At 42.5% G+C, this 20,332-nt stretch overlaps 1 long non-coding RNA gene across 1 annotated transcript in view; it reads right to left on the bottom strand.

The window, feature by feature from the left end:
- Window positions 1-3,310: 3,310 nt before the first annotated feature.
- Window positions 3,311-20,332, bottom strand: part of LOC128351257 (uncharacterized) — a 74,937-nt gene continuing 57,915 nt past the window's right edge. Inside the window, exon 4 of the long non-coding RNA XR_008319670.1 lies at window positions 3,311-3,633. This is a non-coding gene — a long non-coding RNA (uncharacterized LOC128351257). The remainder of the gene's footprint in view (window positions 3,634-20,332) is intronic.

Raw genomic sequence — 20,332 nt, forward strand, 5'->3', positions numbered from 1 at the left:
GTATCTTATAAAGTATCTTATATAGACCCACCTACAGGTGTTGTACCCTGTCTCCCATCATGCCCTGCTGTGATGGACGATAGGGTGATGGGCGCTGGAGTCCAGGCACAGCCAGTGAGCCTCAGGATGGCCACCCCACCCCTGACCTGGAGCATGGTTGCCTAAATTTGGCCTGCCTGCAGGTCTGGGACTCTGCTTCCGAACCTGCTGTTGTGATGGACATTAGGGTGATGGGCTGTGATGAGTACAGCCACAGCTGATGAGCCTCAGGATGGCCACCCCACACCTGTCCTGGAGAATGGGTGCCCAAACCCTATCCACGCAGTAGACCAGTCCTCCAAGGCAGGCCAAGTCCAGAGTGGAGGCCTGATCTACCCACCACCCCAATCGGTAGATAGCTCTCCTTGGAAAAACGGCCCTCCAAAATGGCACTCAAAAAATTTCAACTCAAAACAGGTTTTTGAGCTCAAAACCAGCCCTTTATTTTAAGAGTGTTTTGTTTCAAGCGCGGAACACTCAGAACGGCCCATTTCGAACTCAAAACATTTTGTACATCCCTAGTGCAGAAGTGAGTGGTGTATCTAGCCTCCCATCAGGTGTCAGAAGGCAAGCTAGAATCCAAGAGAAATTGACTGTGCTCCCTGAATAATGAATTACATGGCCTGAAGAGTCAGGCCAGAACTAAATGCTTCATAGGTTAAAATATTTGCTTGATCATTCTTAAATTTATTCTTCAGAATTCATAAAGTGCAGCAAAATCACTAGTTAGAACTGTATATTAATTACCCAAGCAAATTAGCCCTCAACCCTGTTGCCAGCACTGCCATTCTACAGCCTCTCAGAAGCCTCTCTGTTTATGTTTGGGACTACAGGCTTGTAGTTCTGTTAATGAAACTATCCTGGGGTGATGGATGAACACCCCTAAATTTGCATTCGGACTTGTGGGGAAATTAACTGTTCCATGGACAGTTCCATGTCAGATTAAATTTGTGCAAAGTTATGGATCCAGGAAATGACTAGACAGAGAGGAGGTTTAAGTTTCAAAATCAAAATAACGTCTTTATTGTAGAGAGGAGTACAGTGGAAGGATATGTGTGTTAAAGCAATATTACTATTAAATATACATTCAACTGCAATGAGGTGTTTTAGCTTAAAGTCCTATTTGTGTAAATTCCCAGACAGGCAAGAGAAAGAGGCTTTTTAGAGAGGGAGGCAGCTGTATTTAGGAAAAAAGAATAGGGATAGGGATGGGCCCAGCAAGGGGCAAACGCTCATACCACCTGATCTGGATGAACCTCATCCAGATCAGGAACCTCAGGGCTCCTGGAACAACTGAAGGACCTCGTTCCTCAGGGATAGCTTGGTCAGATGCAGGGGCGAGAAGGTTGGAGGGGTTAGTTGATAGAGGTGACTCCACAAGGGTGCTTCCTCTGTGGAACCAGCTTCCTATGTTGGCGACGAAGACTGGGCAGATCAGGCTGGGCAAGAAAGCTGATCTGGACAGTGGCAGGAAGAACTGAACACACCCTGCCGTAATAGCCTGTGAACAGTAAATCACCCAAGCAGCTGGTGATTCCAAGATAAATGGTATGCAAAGAGCACACTGATTCATGAAATTGAGGCTTGTTATACAGCAAAACATGTCCTGGGGGAACATTCCAATTGACCTTTTTTGTTGAATAGGTGTGTTGAGTGGAACCGACAAGGATTCCATTGCTGCTGATTGTTCTTCCTTGAGTATAACAATGTGGGAATTGCCGAGGCACGCCAAGGCTATTTGTCATGAAAACAGAGTGCATAGACTTGAGAAGAGGAAATCTGCATGGACAGAGGGTCCAATAATCCAGTCAGTATTTTTAATGGGTGCATCTCTAGGTTCTCATCCCTGACTCAACCTCTTTTGTGAGGGGGGAGATTTACCTCAGTGAGCCTTATCTGTGTTCTTCTTGCTGAGTTAATTGACATATTAGCTTGCTGCTATCCTTTGCAAAAGGAGGAGAGGGGCTGAGACAGATTCACTACGAGTGCAGAGTGGCCTTGGTTGGAAGTTACCTTGCTTTAGTTAACTTCTGGGATATATTTAGGGTATTCAATATGGCAGAGGCCATTTTGTAGGCTGCCACACTTGCGCAATTGGCCCCTGCATGGCCTGGGTCATGCCAGGACACACAGAGATCAATTGCGCAGGTGTGGCGGCCTCAAAATGGTCACCACGCCAGAGGGGGAAGGCCCAGAGGGGCTGAAGGGGGCAGTTTGGGCAGTAAGGGAGGCCGGCAGGGGGAGGGGGAACATCCGCAGACCCCCCTGCTGCTGCCTCGAGCAACTCCCCCAGAAGGGGTAAGTTAAAAATAATAATTTTTTAAAAATAGTGAACACCCCAAATGGCCAGAGGGGTTTGGTCTGGGGTCAGACTGAATGGGGGTGGTTCAGATCAATCCCAAACAGTCAAACCAAACACGTTTGATGTCGAACACATTTAACATGGAGCCTGTTTGCATATCCCTATCACCATACTCTTGTGCAATAAGATGGACATGGAGTGTGTTTGCTCAGTTCTTCATTGTGTGGAAGGAGTATGTGTGCATGTGTGTAATATTTTAAGCTTCTTCTTGGACAACCTGGCTTGATCCTTTCACATATTTCATAGAGATAAATATGTAATTCTTTCTATACATGACCTAAATACCCCCTTTTGTGGGTAGTTCTGTAGGCTGCAGAAGTGGGGATACTTTTATTATATTTGGCATTGCCAAACATTTTCGAGGTGGGACAAAATTTACTGGCATTCTTCCCCGCCACTTAGACGGATGCTATGTCTGAGCTGTTCCGGAGCATACTTGAAAAACAAAAGGGTTTTTTCTGTCCAAAGGGGGCTGAAAGGAGCACCAAGGAGTTTGCTCTCACCAAAATAACACCCTCTCAAACATGCAAAAGAGCTCCGGCACATGGCTGTACAGACGTGAAGTGCCTCAATCATGCTGCTACAGTATCCAGTTTGAAATCTCTGGCACTTACGTTCCCACTCTATAGTGGCCATTTTTTTACCTAGAAAGGCAGATCCCAACATAAATTTATCCTAATGGAACATGGCTTCAATTTCTATGGTTTCCTTTTAATCAAACACCACCCACCTCTATCTGTATTTATATGCATAATGTCTAATTGTGATCTATATTTCTATATCTTTAGGATTTAAACAAGTTTTAAGGAGAGCTCAGTCTTACTTTGTATAGTGTAGAGATATTTCTGTATTGATACCAAAATAGTTTTGAAAATGCCACAACAACGTTCATAAGGTTTTTATTTGGGTGTTAGGTTTTAATGATTTCCATCATACATTTTTTAATCAACAAAAATATTTATTTATACCATACTCTGTTATAGGAAACCTGTCACAATAACACTGCTGTTCGAGCATTAATTCAGAAGCATGCAAATGCCAATACAACGTCCACCACATACAAATTTTACGTACATTTATTGCTCTGTCTCAGGAATCTGTTCCTAAGCAACTCACAGTCCACTTGCATTCTGAAGTATTCCCAGCCTTTTTCAAAGTCTCTGGAGACATATGAAACCTTCATAAAATCCTTGGTTTATTATACAAACTGTTGGCTTCAATACAAATCTCAGCTACAGAGATAAAAGATACATATTTTAGATGTATTGAAATTTTGTTTCTTTTTTATAGTGATGTCTCAACTCAGCTTGTGCCATCATGGTGCACTCTCCTTTTTATGGCTTTATTTTCAAGCCAGTGCAATGAGTTGGTATATTATTCACTAGATGACGGAGGCAGCCCTTCACCCTTGATAGTCTTGTAAAACTAAATGACCCTTCCTGACTGTCTACTGGCTTGCATTACATTCTGCCCTAGGGTGAAAGAGGTCGAAAATGAAACCTTTACTTAAGATTTATGGCCATAGTGGTGCACAAGAAGGCTGTTGCAAAAGTTATGAAAATCTGACATAAATATGCCATTAACTATCACCGACTTCATCCCTAGGCTATTAACTAGTAAATTAGCACTGGTAATAACAATTTTGCAGGAACCAGCACTTAATTATGCATATCACCCTAGTTCAATTTTCTTAAATGAAAATACATGTACCTCTAATTAGAAATCTATGATATTCTAAAACCTGTTCCTAGGTTTTAAGCTTAGTGTTCAGCTTTCTAACTCATACTAATGTTTTTTTAAAAATATATTATTCAGGAACCTGACACAATTATATTATTTTTGTAATTTTAATGGAGAGAAAAACAATAGTATGCATTTCTAGTACTTCAAAGCAGATTAGGATATCTCTGATAGCAAAATAAAATAATAGTAGTAGAAAAGGCTACTCCTGGTGGACATGAAGTATATATCATAGTAAATAACAGATATTTCCTTCATTACGGTCTTATAATTAAAGTTCAGTGTTGAGAATTAAGATATGTCTCGAAGCCCTTAATTAATCAGGGGAGAGAAGCTCACAGGATTTTAGAATCCTAATAAATAATATACCATGCATTTTACAAATTACTAAGACTTGTGACCTAATTCAAATTCCTGTTTGGAATAACCCACATCTGAGAAAGCAGAGATTGACTCTTTTTCCCCTACTAATTGCATGAAAATAATTTTGCCAATTCAGAAAAGTGTAGAGGCAATATGCAATATTCGTAGTATGGCTGATTAGGTTACATCTTAGAAGAAGGATTCTGCTCAGTTATAGCTTAATTTGCAAAGCATGCAATTGCAGAGTGATTATTAACTCTTATTTTTGCCTTGAGGTTTTCATCACCATTGTCTTACCTAGGTAAAACTAAAATTAATGCTGTTTTCATTAAAAAGTAAACAGTAACTTTTGAGTAGCGGACTCTATCCCAATACTAGAGATGTGCAGAACCAGTTCGCAATCGAACCAGTGCCGGAGAAATTCCAGGAATTCTGGGTTCATCATGACGGAGAAATTCCAGGAATTCTGGGTTTGTTTAATGAGCAGAGGCCAAGGCATCCATCACGTTCAAGCATTTATTGATCACATGCCAGGTGTCTCTCTTCCAAAAGCACACATTCAGGCTTTTTGCAAGAGTCTTTAAAACTGTTTACGTACAGGCTATAGGATTGAGTACAGAGCCTATCAGAGGCTAAAGTTCCATGGTATACACCAATTTTACTGGTACAAGCAGAATAAAGCTTAGCCATTGGTAGACAAGATGAACCAATTACAAGGCAGAAACCAGAAACTACGGGCGTGTCAGAGGCCAAAGGGCACCTCTCATTTCTACTAATATGGCCCTTTTCTTAAGATAGACAGGGTAGGAATGAGTTTAAAATGCAGGGAATTCCCTGCCCAGACACACAAAAGGTGAGGGAGACAAGGTAGTGGTTAGGGTGTGCACGAAACCAGCTGGCCCAGTTTGGTTTGATTCTGGATCGGACTCGAACTAGACACTCCTCAACCCCCCACCGAATGGTTTGGTTCAGTCCGGGGGGGGAGGTGTCGTGAACATTTATTTTTTTTAAAAAAAATCTACCTACCACCTTCGGGGTAGTTGTTAGAGGTGGCGGGGGGAGGGGGTCCGTGGAGGTTCCCCAGGCCATGCAGAGGCCAATTGCACAGGCACAGCGGCCTCCAAAATGGAGGCCACTTCCCCTGCCGGAGGGGGAAGGCCTGGATGGGCCGAAGAGCAGGCCGAACGGGCCAGTTTGGGCTGAAAAGGAGGCTGGCAAGTGGAGGGGGAACCTCCATGGAACACACACACACCCCGCCACCTCCAACAACTATCCCGAAGAAAGTAAGTTTAAAAAAACTTGTTTAAAAGGGGAAGAAAAAAAGGTCTGTGAACCCCCAAACAGTTGGGTGGTGTTCAGTCCATGGTCAGACCAAACAGAGGATGGTTCAGTTCAACCCCAAACCAAACAGGTTCGACAACCAACACATTCAACATTGAACCTGTCTGCACATCCCTAGTAGTGGTCTGCCACCCCAGCTACCTACCCTGAGTAGAGATGGACGCTTTTTATACATTTCACAGTTCACTCAAGCCACATTCTCAACCCACTGAGGCACACCAGCATGGATATCCCCACTTTGCATCCAAGACACTTTGGGCCACATCTGTGAGGCTTGCGGAAGGCTCGTGGCATCTTGAGATAACCACATGGATAGCCTTGGCCATTGGTTTATTCAGACATACATGTACCGGGACACACCAAGCAACCAAGTGCTGCGGGTAGCCTTCGGCGGCACGGGACAGACATAAAGGGAAATTCACACTTAACCATTCATTCTGACCACCCTGTCCACCCTTTCCTGGGTGTTCTAATTTTGAACTGGCTCTCACCTGCTAATGGCCAAGACCAACTTGGTCAGATTGCTTGAGGTTGGACCCTCCATGGATGGTGAAAATGGTACTTACCACTGAAGGGCATGTCCCTTTAGAGTTCTGTCTCATCCCACTTCAGGCATCAAACTGACAGAGAAATTCTGGGAATTCTAGGTTCGTTTAATGAGCAGAGGCCAAGGCATCCATCAGGTTCAAGCTTTTATTGTTCACATGCCAGGTATCTCTCTTCCAAGAGCACACACCCAGGCTTTTGGCAAGAGTCTTTTATACTGTTTACATATAGTCTATAGGATTGAGTACAGAGCCTAACAGAGGCTAAGGTTTCATGGTATACACCAATCATACTAGTACAAGCAGAATAAAGCTTAGCCATTGGTAGACAAGGTGAACCAATTACAAGGCAGACACCAGCAATAATGCAGCAATCAGCTTTAGCTGTGCTTTAGCTGGGCCCCTGGTGGCGCAGTGGTAAAACTGCCGCCCTGTAACCAGAAGGTTACAAGTTCGATCCTGACCAGGGGCTCAAGGTTGAGACAGCCTTCCATCCTTCCGAGGTCGGTAAAATGAGTACCCAGAATGTTGGGGGCAATATGCTAAATCATTGTAAACCGCTTAGAGAGCTCCGGCTATAGAGCGGTATATAAATGTAAGTGCTATTGCTATTGCTATTGCTATTATGCCTAGTCAGGTAGGACAAGCTATGGTCAACAGGTGTTTATCTCTACTCAAGCGGGGCAGAGTATTGTTGCCAAGAAAAGGGGCCCTGTAATAGCAGGGTGCAGAAACTTATGACCTTTAGGACTTATGTAGGTAACACAACTAGGTGAAAGGGAATAGTGGAATTTTCCTTCATCACTGGTCTGCCACGATTTGGGCCAGTTTGAGCAGTTTGATTGTGAATTGGTTTGAGCCAGTTCATCGGTTCGACCGGCCAGGAAAGGTTCAACTGAACTGGCTCACTGAGCAACCATGTGCATGGCATGCAGATGCTCTTCCAAGCCCCACCCCCTGTGAGGAACATCTTACAGTGATCACATTTAGTCTCCCATTCAAAGGCAAACCAGGGCAGGCCTCATGTAGTAAAGGGGACAATGTATCCTTTCTAACTCAAGACCAGCTCTCCTCCCATTGGGACACTATGGGGATGAAAAGGGTGGGTGGGTGGTCACCTTATGCGCCACGGTGGTGGTGTGGCTCCTTGGCGGCAGTGGTGGTGGGCCAATTGCAGCTTCCCCATCAGGATGGGCTGGCAGGGGCCTGGTTCTGATGGGGAGGAGGCCATCACAATCTGCTGGCCCACACTGATGGGGGGGAGAAGAACCTGTGGGGCCTATGGCAGCCACCGCTGGCCTGCTGCCTCCACTGAGCTGTACCACCTCTGTGGTACATAAGGTGACCTCCTGCCCACCCCATCCACCCTTTTTCAACCCCATAAGGTCCCCCCTTTGCTTGTAAAGGGGAATTCTTACCAAATTCCCCTTTGCAAGCATGCTGAACTAGGTCATACCAGGCTGAACCAGTTCTACCCAGTTCTAGTGCATGAACCAAACCACTGGCTGGTTCTAATGAACTGGCTTCTAAACCAAACCACCTGGAGCATTTCTGTGTGTGTGTGTGTATGTGTGTATGTGTGTATGTGTGTGTGTATATATATATATATATATATGTATATGTATATATATATATATATATATATATATATATATATATATATATGCGCCAATGGCCAAAATTACATAAATTTACATTTTTAAAAAGAGAACAAGGTGAGTAAAGACATCGTAAAGAAAAGGAACAATTACTTAGAATTAACAGCTTCAGTCTGAATCACACAACTAATGTAACAAAATTTAGCAACCATAAGTAATTTGCCTGTATTACTATCTGTTAACTGTAAATTAAAAAAAAATCATTATCTGAAAGTCGTGGGTGTAAATTAAGTTGGGGTAGAATGTATATGGACCTGATGTCACTGTAAAATTGGCAGTACAGGATAACATGAGCTGTTGTTTCAATTTCTCCTGAACCACATGGGCAGGCACATTCTTGATAGAGAATACCTTGAAATCTCCCTTGCAACACTGCAGTGTCCATAGCGTTGCAGCAAGCTAAAGTCATAGCCCTACGAAATTTAGGCACAGTAAGTAAATATAAGTATCTAGCAAGAGAGTAATTTGCACCTTGTGTACCCAACAAAACACCCCTAGGGATGCTAGTCCTGACAATCTGAGTTTCCATATCTAGGATTATTTCTTAAAGTTTAACTCTAGCAGCCTCATATGTCAGATTTAAGATAGCTGAAGGCAAAAAATCATAATACAAACGTTTTCCCAACTTTTTTAGCCACAATGAACGGTGTACATCCTGGAATATCAATGAAATAATACCAATGGGATTGAACTTTAACTTGAGCCAATAGTTCAAGATCTGGATTCAGGCCCAGGCTTTAATTTTAATCAATCCCGCCTCCAGACGTAATACTGCACTTGGGACGCAGCCGGGTACTTGGAAAATACTTTTTTAAAAGTTTGATTGGATAGGCTCAATTTTATTAAAGTTGGGATATAAACCTAATTGAACTCCATGTAATAATTGCATACACACTTTAGCTATAAACAATTTTATAGCTGCTGAGATAAATTGAGCGCCTCTAAAATGGAAAAAGGAATGAATCAAATTAACACTCCCATTCTGGATGACATAATCTCTATGCATGGATTGTGACCCGGAAGCATGGAAAACCATTTCAAGATACTTGAATTGGTTCACCTGTTCAAGTTGGTAACCATTAAGAGACCAAGGATGTAGTCTACGGCGCATAGCAAATACCATAATTTTAATTTTAGAACAATTGACCTCCAACGAGTTTAATTTACAGTAATCATCAAGTGCATGTAAGGCTCTCCTAAGGCCCACTTGGGTTCTTGAGAAAATAACCATGTCATCAGCATAAAGCAAGACTGCTAGATGTCTATTCCCTATCTTAGGTGGAGGAGGAGGATGTAATTGATTCAAGTGAGGAACCAGAGAGCTTATGCCAAGATTAAACAGCAGAGGAGCTAAAATGCATCCTTGCCTTACTCTGGAAACCAGAATCTCTTTAGAAAGATGACCAAGTCTAGAATAACGAACTCTAATTCATGAATTATTATGAAGCCTATAAAAATCAGGCACAAAAGGCGGCGACTGGTTGAAGAATCTAACAGCTTGGTCCATAATTTTTCTCGTGAGATCAAGTCAAACGCTGCCCTATAATCGATAAAGGCCACGTATAGAGGAGCTTTAAGGACAGAAGCATTTTGTTCGACTAAATGTTGAAGAATTAGTGCAGGATCTAATACTGATCAGGCAGCTTGAAATCCAAATTGCACATCCGAAAAGATATTCTTACTATCACACCAGTCCATCAACTTACTAAACAAATGTCTAGCATAAAGTTTACCAAAAATACTAAGCAAACTGATTGGGCGATAATTCTCGGGGAGCTTCCTGTCTCCCTTTTTATAAATGGAGATGATAATCACTATACCCCAATCATTCAGAATATGAGCTGTCTGATCAATAAATGTAAATAAAAAAACCAAGACAGGAAACCACCAAGCCATATTGTTCTTGAGGACATCAACGGTAATATGATCAATACCAGGGGTCCTACCCAATTTCAGCTGAGAAATCAAAACACTGATTTCACTACATGAGACTGGGGGCCACTCAGATAAACAGCCCAAAGCATCAGTAAGTGTGTGTGTGTGTGTGTGTGTGCGTGTGTGTGCGTGTGTGTGTGATAAATTAAAACTGGATCAAACAGTGACCAGTTGTGGTCATCACAGGACAATTTCCCCAGTGTTTACTGAAAGGGTAAATGCCATCCCTTTAATAATTCCTGTGAAGAATTTAAAGATTCTTAATTTTTAATTCTTAAAATTCAAATTTTAATTGTCATGATTTTAAATTTCTTATTTCTGTTTTAATTTTGATTTTAAATTTCTTGTTTCTGTTTTAGTTTTGATTTTATCTGGTTGTAAAACACCTAGAGACGTAAGTTTTGGGTGGTATAGAAATATGTTAAATAAATAAATACATACATACATAAATACATACATACATAAATTTAAAAAAAGGAACCTTCAGTAATGCCAGGGTGGATGAAATTATGTTCCCTAAACATGGGTTGGGTTGGGGGGAGAATATAAGAGAGAAAAGAATTGATATGCGAATAGTAGCTGTTTGTTTTAAATGACAATCCACTGAATTGCAGTGCCTGAAATAGATCCTCCTGTAGTTGTAACTTTCCCCCTGAAGACACTGAAGTGCTAGCCTTCTCAGGCTGAGAACCCTCACTGACCTCCTATAAATCAACTGACCTGAAAATTCCCCACTTCCTATTACTAGAAATACCTACATTCAGCTTCCTGCTCTGCCACAAGGTTCACTGAGTGATCTTGGGTGGTCATTATCTGTCAGCCTCTCACAGGGTGCTTGAGAGGTTGAAACTAAGAGGAAGGTGGCCTCTGCATGCCACTCCAAAAGGAAGGACAGGATAAAAATGCAGTAAATCAACAAGTACGCCCTCTACAACTGACCTGTACAACTAGTGAGCCATAAAACTGAGGCTATTTCCAGATTGAGTATTGCATAAGACAGTATATTGCACCTTTGTTGCTGATTTCTACACACAAATTAGCAGGGGGTCCAATTGATGCATGGCTCCTCCCACTATTTTTGGTCACCAATGTACACATTGCATCCCCAGCTGGGATGGGGAAATGGACAGGAAATTAAGAAGATTGATAGTGATGTGTAGGAAAATGGGAAGGGGGAAGGGACCAAGACGCAATATTTCCTGCCAGATTGCTCCAGTGGATGGAAAACAGTGGGGAGAAATGCTGTAAGTGTGCACACATCATATTGAATCTTGATAGAATTAATAGTGGAAGTCAACTGTACCTCTCTTTCAAAACAAACACACCCCTAACACCTCAGTCTGAAAACAGTCTGAATGCAGCCTACCAGCCATCAGTTGTGGCCTATTTGGTGTTTGACAATATTAATATTTATTTTTATTTTACACAGTCAGGCAGGTGTTATTGACTGGTTTGTTTTATCCAGACATCAAGTCTATCCCAAGGACCTGGGATGCCAGAATTTTATTGTCAATGTTGTTGCTGTTGTTATAGATATCGTCGCAGAATATAGGCTGTTCCCAGTAAAGCTGCTTTTTGTAATTGGCTGATGGTGATTTCTGTGGCCCCTATGGTGTTGAGGTGCTCTTCAAGGTCTTTTGGAACTGCACCCAGGGTGCCAATTACCACTGGGATTATTTTGGTCTTTTTCTGCCACAGCCTTTCAATTTCAATTTGTAGATCTTTGTATTGGGTGATTTTTTCTATTTCTTTTTCTTCTATTCTGCTATCCCCTGGTATTGCTATGTCGATTATTTTGACTTGTTTTTCTTTCTTCTTGACTACAGTGATATCTGGTGTATTGTGTGGCAGATGTTTGTCTGTTTGTAGTTGCAAGTCCCATAATATTTTTACATCGTCATTTTCTTCAACTTTTTCAATTTTATGGTCCCACCAATGTTTGGCTACAGGTAGCTTGTATTTTTTGCAGATGTTCCAGTGTATCATCCCTGCTACTTTGTCATGCCTTTGTCTGTAGTCAGTCTGTGCGATCTTTTTACAACAGCTGATTAGGTGGTCCACGGTTTCATCTGCTTCTTTACAAAGGCAGCACTTGCTGTTGTGATTGATTTTTCGACTTTTGCTCTTATTGCATTTGTTCTTAGTGCCTGTTCTTGTGCAGCCAGTATTAAACCCTCTGTTTCTTTCTTCAAGTTGCCATTCTTAAGCCATTGCCAGGTCTTGCTGATGTCTGATTTTCCACTTATACTGTGCAAATATTGACCATGCAGTGGCTTATTTTTCCATTTTTCTGCTCGGTTCTTGACGTCCTTTCTTGTAGGCCTGCTTTGTTTCATTGGTGTTGAATAGTTTTGCATTATTGACCATTTGAAGTGCATCTTCTTCACTGTCCTTAATATATTCTTCAAGGCCTCTTTTCTCCTCCTCTACTGTTTGATGGACTTGCAGCATTCCTCTTCCACCTGAGCTGCGAGGGAGGTATAGCCTATCGACATCACTGCAGGGGTGCAGACCATGATTGATGGTCATGATTTTCCTAGTCTTACGATCTAGCATCTCTAGCTCTGCCTGGGTCCAGTCTATTATTCCTGCAGTGCATCTGATAACAGGTATAGCCCAGGTGTTTATGGCTTACATGGTGTTCCCACCATTGAGTTTGGACTTGAGGATTTTTCTAACTCTCCTGATGTATTCACTTCCAATTTTTCTTTTAACTTCAGTGTGTGCGATGTTATCAGCCTGGAGAATGCCCAAATATTTGTAATGTTCTTTCTCTTCCAGGTTCTTGATCTTGCTTCCATTGGGCAGTTCTATTCCTTCTGTTTTTGTTATTTTTCCTCTGTTCATTATTAATGCAGCACACTTGTCTAGTCCAAACTCCATTGCTATATCTCTACTGAATATACGGACAGTGTTTAGCAGTGATTCGATTTCTGACTGGGACTTTCCACACAACTTCAGATCGTCCATGTACAGCAGATGGTTGATTTGACTTGATGTTTTAGATGTTTGGTATCCGAGGCCTATTTTGTTTAGTATTTGTGAAAGTGGGGTCATGGCGATTACAAACAACAGAGGGGATAGTGAGTCCCCTTGGAAAATGCCTCTTCTAATGCTAACCTGTCCAAGTGTTTCGCAAGTGATTGTTAACTGTGTACTCCACATGTTCATTGCTTTTTTTATAAATATCTGAATGTTTTTGCTGACACCAGTTGTTTCTAAACATTTTAGTATCCATGTGTGAGGCAATGAATCGAAGGCTTTCTTGTAGTCAATCCATGCAACACTTAGATTGGTTTTTCTTCTCTTGCAATTTTCTAAAATCATTTTGTCAATCAGCAGCTGGTCTTTTGTGCCTCTGGTGTTCGGGCAATTTCCTTTCTGTTCAACTGGAAGCTGTTTGTTGGTTAATAAGTGTTGCATCACTTCATCTGCTATTATTCCAGTTTTTTTAAAATTATTATTATTATTATTATTATTATTATTATTATTATTATTATTATTATTAATTTGATTTCAATAAACTGCCCCTTCCCTGTTTTGCAGTCCTAGGCAAGCAGTATAACAGATTTATCACAACACTCCTAGTGGGCCAGTGCATTCAGCTTGGTGGGTCACAAATTATGCATGCCTTGCTATAAAATAAAATATATTCTAAAACTGCAATAAGTAAGACAAGATCAACCCACGTTAAAAGTGATTAAGATGCATTTACTTCAGTGGTTTAAGTGTGTGTTAAATTTTGGATCGAAATCAATAAGGCATAAAAACGTGTTTAACTCTGGCTGGTTGAACTCATGAATTTGTTTGTACCGATCACACAGCCCATGATAGGTTTTATAAACCCCTGCTAACTGGGCAAGGAGTCACCTTATATGTATAACCTTTTTGAATTTAGCGGTGGTGAGAAGAGAGAGCAACTGTCCCTATTCAGCACAGCACAAGTTCTCTTCAGTGTCTGTTGCTGGTGTTTCTTTTTTGATTGTGATTTTTTTAGATTTCTGGTTGTTGTTTTTAATTGTGAGCCCATTTGGGACAGGGAACTATTTTATTATTCCTTTTGCTTTGTAAATTGCTTCATGAACTTTTTGTTGCTGAAAAGTGTTATATAAATTTAACAACAATAATTGGGGGTGGGTGGGAACCCATATGTGGTGGTTTTCTGTTAGACCAAAAAAGAATTAACACTCATTTCACACATCTCATATTTCTGGTTTTCTCAAGTGTAGTGATATTTTGCTACCTTTAAAACCATTTTGGCTTGAATATTATCTTTGCTCTAGGACTGCAGCCCATTCTTACATGAGAGAAAGCAACATTCAAGTCATGCAGCTGATTTCTGAGTAAACTTGCAATGAATTGTACTACATGAGTAGTTTTCTAGGGGTTTTTTCTACTTTGATGGAAGCATTGAGACAGATGAATGAGTATACATGATGACAAATAGACACAGTTCACAAATTTACCATTTACCTGTTGTAAATAAGGAATTTGCTCCTTAACTCCAGGAAAGGAGGGAGTTTTGAAACCTATTTTAATAAGCAATTCCCAGTATTATATTTGTTCATTCAAATTGTGTCATGTTAAATTCAAAATTAACTTTCCATATGCAGTCCTCATAAATAAATTTGCAGTTCTGAATCAAATGGAACTTGGACAGTTCTTTATTATTTATTTTGGACTTATACAGGTGGAGATGTGTGCAGAGCTGCACAATACTCTGCACAATAATGCACAACTGCACGATAATGGGCACATCACTGGACATAAGAGACCTGACAAATGATCACTGTTCCTTAATATACAGGGAATTCTTCTTTCTAGTTTGGAGTTAAAGGTGACACTTTCTAGAGCAAGGATTCTCAACACTGGGTCCCCAGATATTATTGGACTTCAGCTCCTATAATCCCCAACCAAAGGCCACTGCGGCTGGGGACAGACACGTAACTGGGGGGGGGGGGCAGGCAGGGCACATGCCCTGGGCGCCACTTTGGTGGGTCATGTGGGGGGCACCAAAAAGTGCCATGACCCCCCTGATCCCCCCCTTCCCCAGAAAAAAAAATTTTTCTGGGCAGCGGCAGCTGCACGCCCTTGCCAGCTCGCGCCGCGCCACCACCGCCACCTGCGCCCTGGGCGGCGGCGGCCCGACGGAGTCGTTGTGTGTGCCCCCGATGGCTTGTGGGGAGGCGCGCCTCACAGTTGGGAAGCGACGCCGGGCCAGACGGCAGGCCTCGGCGTCGCTCTGTACTTGGCGATCCGCCGGTGCCGCCGCCCGCCACCGCCGCGCTCACTCCCCTCCCCACAAGCCATCGGGGGCACACACGACAACTCCGTCAGGCCGCCGCCGGCCAGGGCGCAGGTAGCGGTGGCACCCTGTGTTTTGATTTCTGGCTTGCGTGCTTCACATCACCGTTTGCTTGCCTCTGTGCTTCTCGGGTGGTGCAAAACAAGGTAAATGGCATGGGGTGGAGAGACATGGACGGTTTATTTGGTTAAAGATGGCACGGGGGTGGGGTGGGGGCGAGTCTTCCAACTAGCATCATCACCGCGTCGCCCGCTGCCCACCACCTCCCCAAGCAAGGGGCTGCTGCCTTTCTGTTAGAGGTGGTGGCAACTGCTGTCACCTCAGCTGCGGTTTCTGGTGCTTCTAGGGTTGCCTGGAAGGAGAGTATTTCCCCTTCTGGCACCGTTTGGCTAAGGCTATGGACTCCTTTCCCCCGCAATTGCATCCATAGGAGCTGTGTGGAAGCTAGAGACATTGCGTTGCGTGGAGGATGAAGAAAATTGTCCTTGGAGTGGGTGTGGGTATGTGTGAGAGGCGAAGGGTGAGGGTCGCATTCCTTTTTAGTCTCGGCAGTGCCTGTTCCATGTAGTATACTATGAAGCGGGGCTGCCAGAGCCTTTTGTGAGCGAAGAAGACGCAGAAAGCCGCCCCCGCCCCCCAATATTTCCCTGCCGCTTTTGCGGCACCACACTCAAGGGACTGATGCCTTGTTGGCTTTGTGGGATAGGGTATGGGGGGTGCAATTTCAGAGGCAGAGCTTGCCCTGGGCGCTGTTTTCCCCAGTTACGCCTCTGGCTGGGGATTATGGGAGCTGAAGTCCAATAACAGCTGGGGACCCAAGGTTGAGAATCATGTTCTAGAGGGTTTGGTGTTAGCCTAAAGCAGTTGTTCCCAACCTGGGTTCTTCCAGATGTTGCTGAACTACAACTACCATCATCCACAGCCACAATAAATTGTAGCTGGGGATGATGGGAGTCATAGTTCAGCAACATCTGGAGGAACCCAGGTTGGGAACCACTGTTCTACACTTTGAATTGGGAGAGCTGAGAGGTTTGACTGAGAGTCTAGCTGCATGGGCAGCAGTCTGAGGAATGAAGCAGTTGCTTTCTTTCCAGGAACATGCTTCATGATCTGTGGCAACCCAAAAGCTCTCTTGGACTTCAGGTCAGGAGCACATTTGGAAACCTCAGCCCCTACAATGTTGGGGAGCACATTTAGAAGCCTAAGCCACCACTTCTTCCTAGGTTTTCTTCCAACATTATGGTTTTTATGAATACACATAAGATTTTTCAAGTATCAGTGAGACAAACACAAATTTTGAAAAATATGCCATACAGGTATACTAATCAGAGAACCAGGATTAGCTGCATCTCCCTGTGGAGTATATGCTCAGTGGCAAACTATAAAGGAATACGTACAACCAATCAGGCAAAACAAGTTGAACATCTACACTGTACAAATAAGTCCCACTGATTTCAATGGAAAAGTTAAGCAGATGCTTCAATTTCTCTAGTGATGCAGCAGTTGTGGACTGTAGGCAATGGGAATACACAAGGCATATTTTTCTTGTTGTTTGAGTGTAACAGCATTGAAATGACTGACTGCTTAAGCTAACCTAGAGTTATTTCTAAAAGGAAAATTCAATCTGTCTCCCTTTAATGAGTTTGCATAGTGCTGCCCACACTGCAAAGTAAGCCCTTTAAAAAGCAGGGACAGTATAAATATATTTTCGACAAAGTGGGTGGAGGAGGAGGATTTGTAATCTTATCTACTTCCTACCCCTCATTCAGTGTGGTGTGGGTTTAGCCAGCACTAAAGATGTTGACAGAAATTTCTCTTCTCAGATGTGAAGTAGAGATGAGAAGGGATAAATTGCAGCGGGGATGGAATAGCTTTTGTGTTCTGAAAGAAAACCTTGAATCTTTAGGGAGCTTGTTCATCATGGAAACCATTTGATTTTCCTTTCATTATGTGTATGATATTTCGTCTATTAAAAAGCAGAGGACGTAAAATGGTATGTGCTCTTATTTTAATATGATGAACCTATCTAGATTGCCATTTCATACTGAAACCAAGAACGAGCAAGTCTGTTTGCCGATTGCCGCCATGCTCCACACAATTCCAATCTATCATCATATGGTGGCTTTAGCACCTCTTATTGTATAAACCTGTCAAAGTATTACGACGTGAAAACAACACCGTCTGCCCAGGCTGCAAAACAGTTATTGGAAGAGTCCATTTAGTTTCATAAAAAAGGGAAAAAAATCCCACCAACTGCCTGACACCTTAAGGAAAAATATGACAGGCATTTATATTGTAGTCTTTACAAGAAAAATCACTTATTGGGTATAAAACTGCCTTACAGGTATATATATAGTATCTGCCAATGAAGAGAAGTGAGGCAAAAATTACAGAAGGCTGGAAATATTGTTTTGTATTGTTGAGGTGTACCATTTAAGCCATTATTCTTCTGAAATATTTGCATACATATATTGTTGTATGTAATCACTTATTTATAATGAAGGAAGAATCAGTATTTTACAATTGTCCCATTGTAAAGCACGTGAAGTATTTACCTGTTCTTCTGACTTACCATATTTTCTTAAAATTAGAAAAACACCCAGCATTGTGAAGGGCAAAGTGGAAAGAGAGCCTGTATATTGCAAGGAAACTGGAAGTTGGTGACATGCATCTTGATGCATCTTGATGCATTCTGTGTAGAGAGGTACACTGTACATTTCTCTCTCCCCTCCCACCCTTATTTCTTTCCAGCAGCCATTTATTTTCATTGGAGCCAGTACAGAGAAGTATATTCAGAGACATCTTGTTGCGTGAAACTAGGCTAAAACAAGCACTTATATCTGGTGGCCTATGTTTCCTAGGGTGGGCAAGCTTTGCATCTCACCTAAGAGTCTTACCGGCTCTGACAAATTGACTTACATGGGAAAATAGGAAGCTATCTTATACTAGGTAGGGGTGTGCATGAAATGCATTTTGTTTTCCATTCCAAACTTGGAATAGAATGCAAAATGTGCAAAATGTTCAGTCAGAAGAACCAGGAGAGCCAGTTGTTCCAATGGAATGACCCTGTCGGTCAGAATGGTCCGACCCCGTTCAGAGCACCATTTTGGATTCAAAAATGATCTTCAGAAAGGTGTTGGAACATTCCACCTCAGAATGGGTCATTCTGTTCCAAGCTTGGAATAGGCCCCTTGGAATAGGGGTGGGTGTGTGTCTGTTCTGAGCTCAGCAAACTCAAAATGGCCCATTTCGAGGCAGAAAGTTCTGACCTCAGAATGTTCTGATACCGAGTCCACTGGTGCATCTGTCCACCTTTTCAGGCAGGAATCTTTTTCAACCCTGCCTGAAGATGTGAGGGATTGAAGCTGGGACTTTCTGCTATAAGGTATTCCCCTTGGTGTGACTGTCGCTCAGTGGTAGAGTACCTGTCTGTATGCAGAGAGTGCTCACATGTAGTCACCAGTGTCTAACTATCTTCATCTATGTGCAGAAGATGATTCTGGGCAGCAGAATCAAGACAGTGTGTGTGCATTCAGAGTGGGGTCTTACTGATTCAATCTGAGCAGGATCTAAAACTAACTGAGCAGACATCCAAAATCGTGTGAGCGTGCGCACACCTTAGAGGGAACACTGGTTATCCAAAGGCAAATAAGGTGGACTCTGCACAGTAAAGGGGACAATTCATGGTTGCTATCCCTCTTCACTTTTGCCTCCCATTGAGTTCTAGAAGACATTGTGAACCAAATCTGTTCCTAACTTTGTAGCTTAACCTTGGGTTCCATTTCTTGATCATTCCAGAACATGACAGAATAATGGGAACTGGTTTTTGTTTAGAGAGATTCTGCTTCCTCTAAGGCAAAGTTTGACTTTATTTCTTTATAATCTATTTTATTAATTGTAAGAGAATGGTTTAAGCACTTTGTCTGTTTGTGTTGGTTTGTTTATAGGCTGCAAGCCCCCTTTAGCTTGCCCCCAAAATCAATTGGACTTTTCCCATCAAATGCTCAAAACACCTTGAGAGGTTTTGTCAAAAAGCCTAAATGATTTTTGCTACCTCTCTCCCCACCACCTTCCCCAAGCTGAAACAACCCTATTTGGGGGAAGGTAGAAGGAGTCACAGGTGGTGGAGCACTCACTTCAACATAGTAGAGGCTTCTTAACTTAGCTGTAAACGTGTGTATGTATTTATTGTTTCCTTTTAATATGCCAACTTTAATCTAAACATCTCGTAGTGGTATGCAAATATAATAAAGCATTAAAACCACCATTTAAAAAACCACCAAAAAAAGAATATATGTATCATGATAGCAGAAGGTCAAGGCAGCATCCAAGGACATAATGGGGAAAGTAATTGCACAAAGTAATTAGTTGAGCCACCTGGTTCTTGCTAGCTAAACCTGAAAAGTATAGATGAACAACAGCAGTTTTAGCTGCTTACAGTCTATAAGAGAAGAAGCAGTACTAGTCCAATCTGAGAGGATGTTCCAGAACCTTGGGGCAACCACAGAGGGACTTGTCTCACAGTCAGCAACTTCACTTTTTGAGGAATTGGCACATGGAGCAGGGCCCTCCCATACAATCGTATGAGTGTCATTTGCTGCCAAGGTTCATTGAGTTTAGTTAGAAAAGGTGGAATGTCATTTCCTACTGAGAGATTGGCCACATTTGCATGTGAAACAGAGGTTTGCTGAACCCGCAGTTAATTTTTCTAACCATGAATTGCATCACAGACAATTGTCCAACCACAGCCTGGCAACCTCTGTTTTAAGGGCAGTATAGCCCCTCCCTCTTCTTGGCCCACCGAGGCCACATCCCAGAAAACTCCATAGTGCTCATGTCACCAGACTGTGGGCAAGGTGTCAGAATGTCTGCAGGGCAGCAGCCATTAGCCATGATCTTCAAGGGAGAGTGCTGAGTGCTATTGTGCCTTTTTGGAATGGACCACCCATGGCAGGGAAGGGGCATAAAAATCCCAAAGAAGCACTTCATCTGACAGCGATTACACCACCGTTCTTATAAGAGCCCCACAACAAAACCATCTCAC

Source organism: Hemicordylus capensis, chromosome 3 (assembly GCF_027244095.1).
Source record: "Hemicordylus capensis ecotype Gifberg chromosome 3, rHemCap1.1.pri, whole genome shotgun sequence".
NCBI lineage: Eukaryota > Metazoa > Chordata > Lepidosauria > Squamata > Cordylidae > Hemicordylus > Hemicordylus capensis.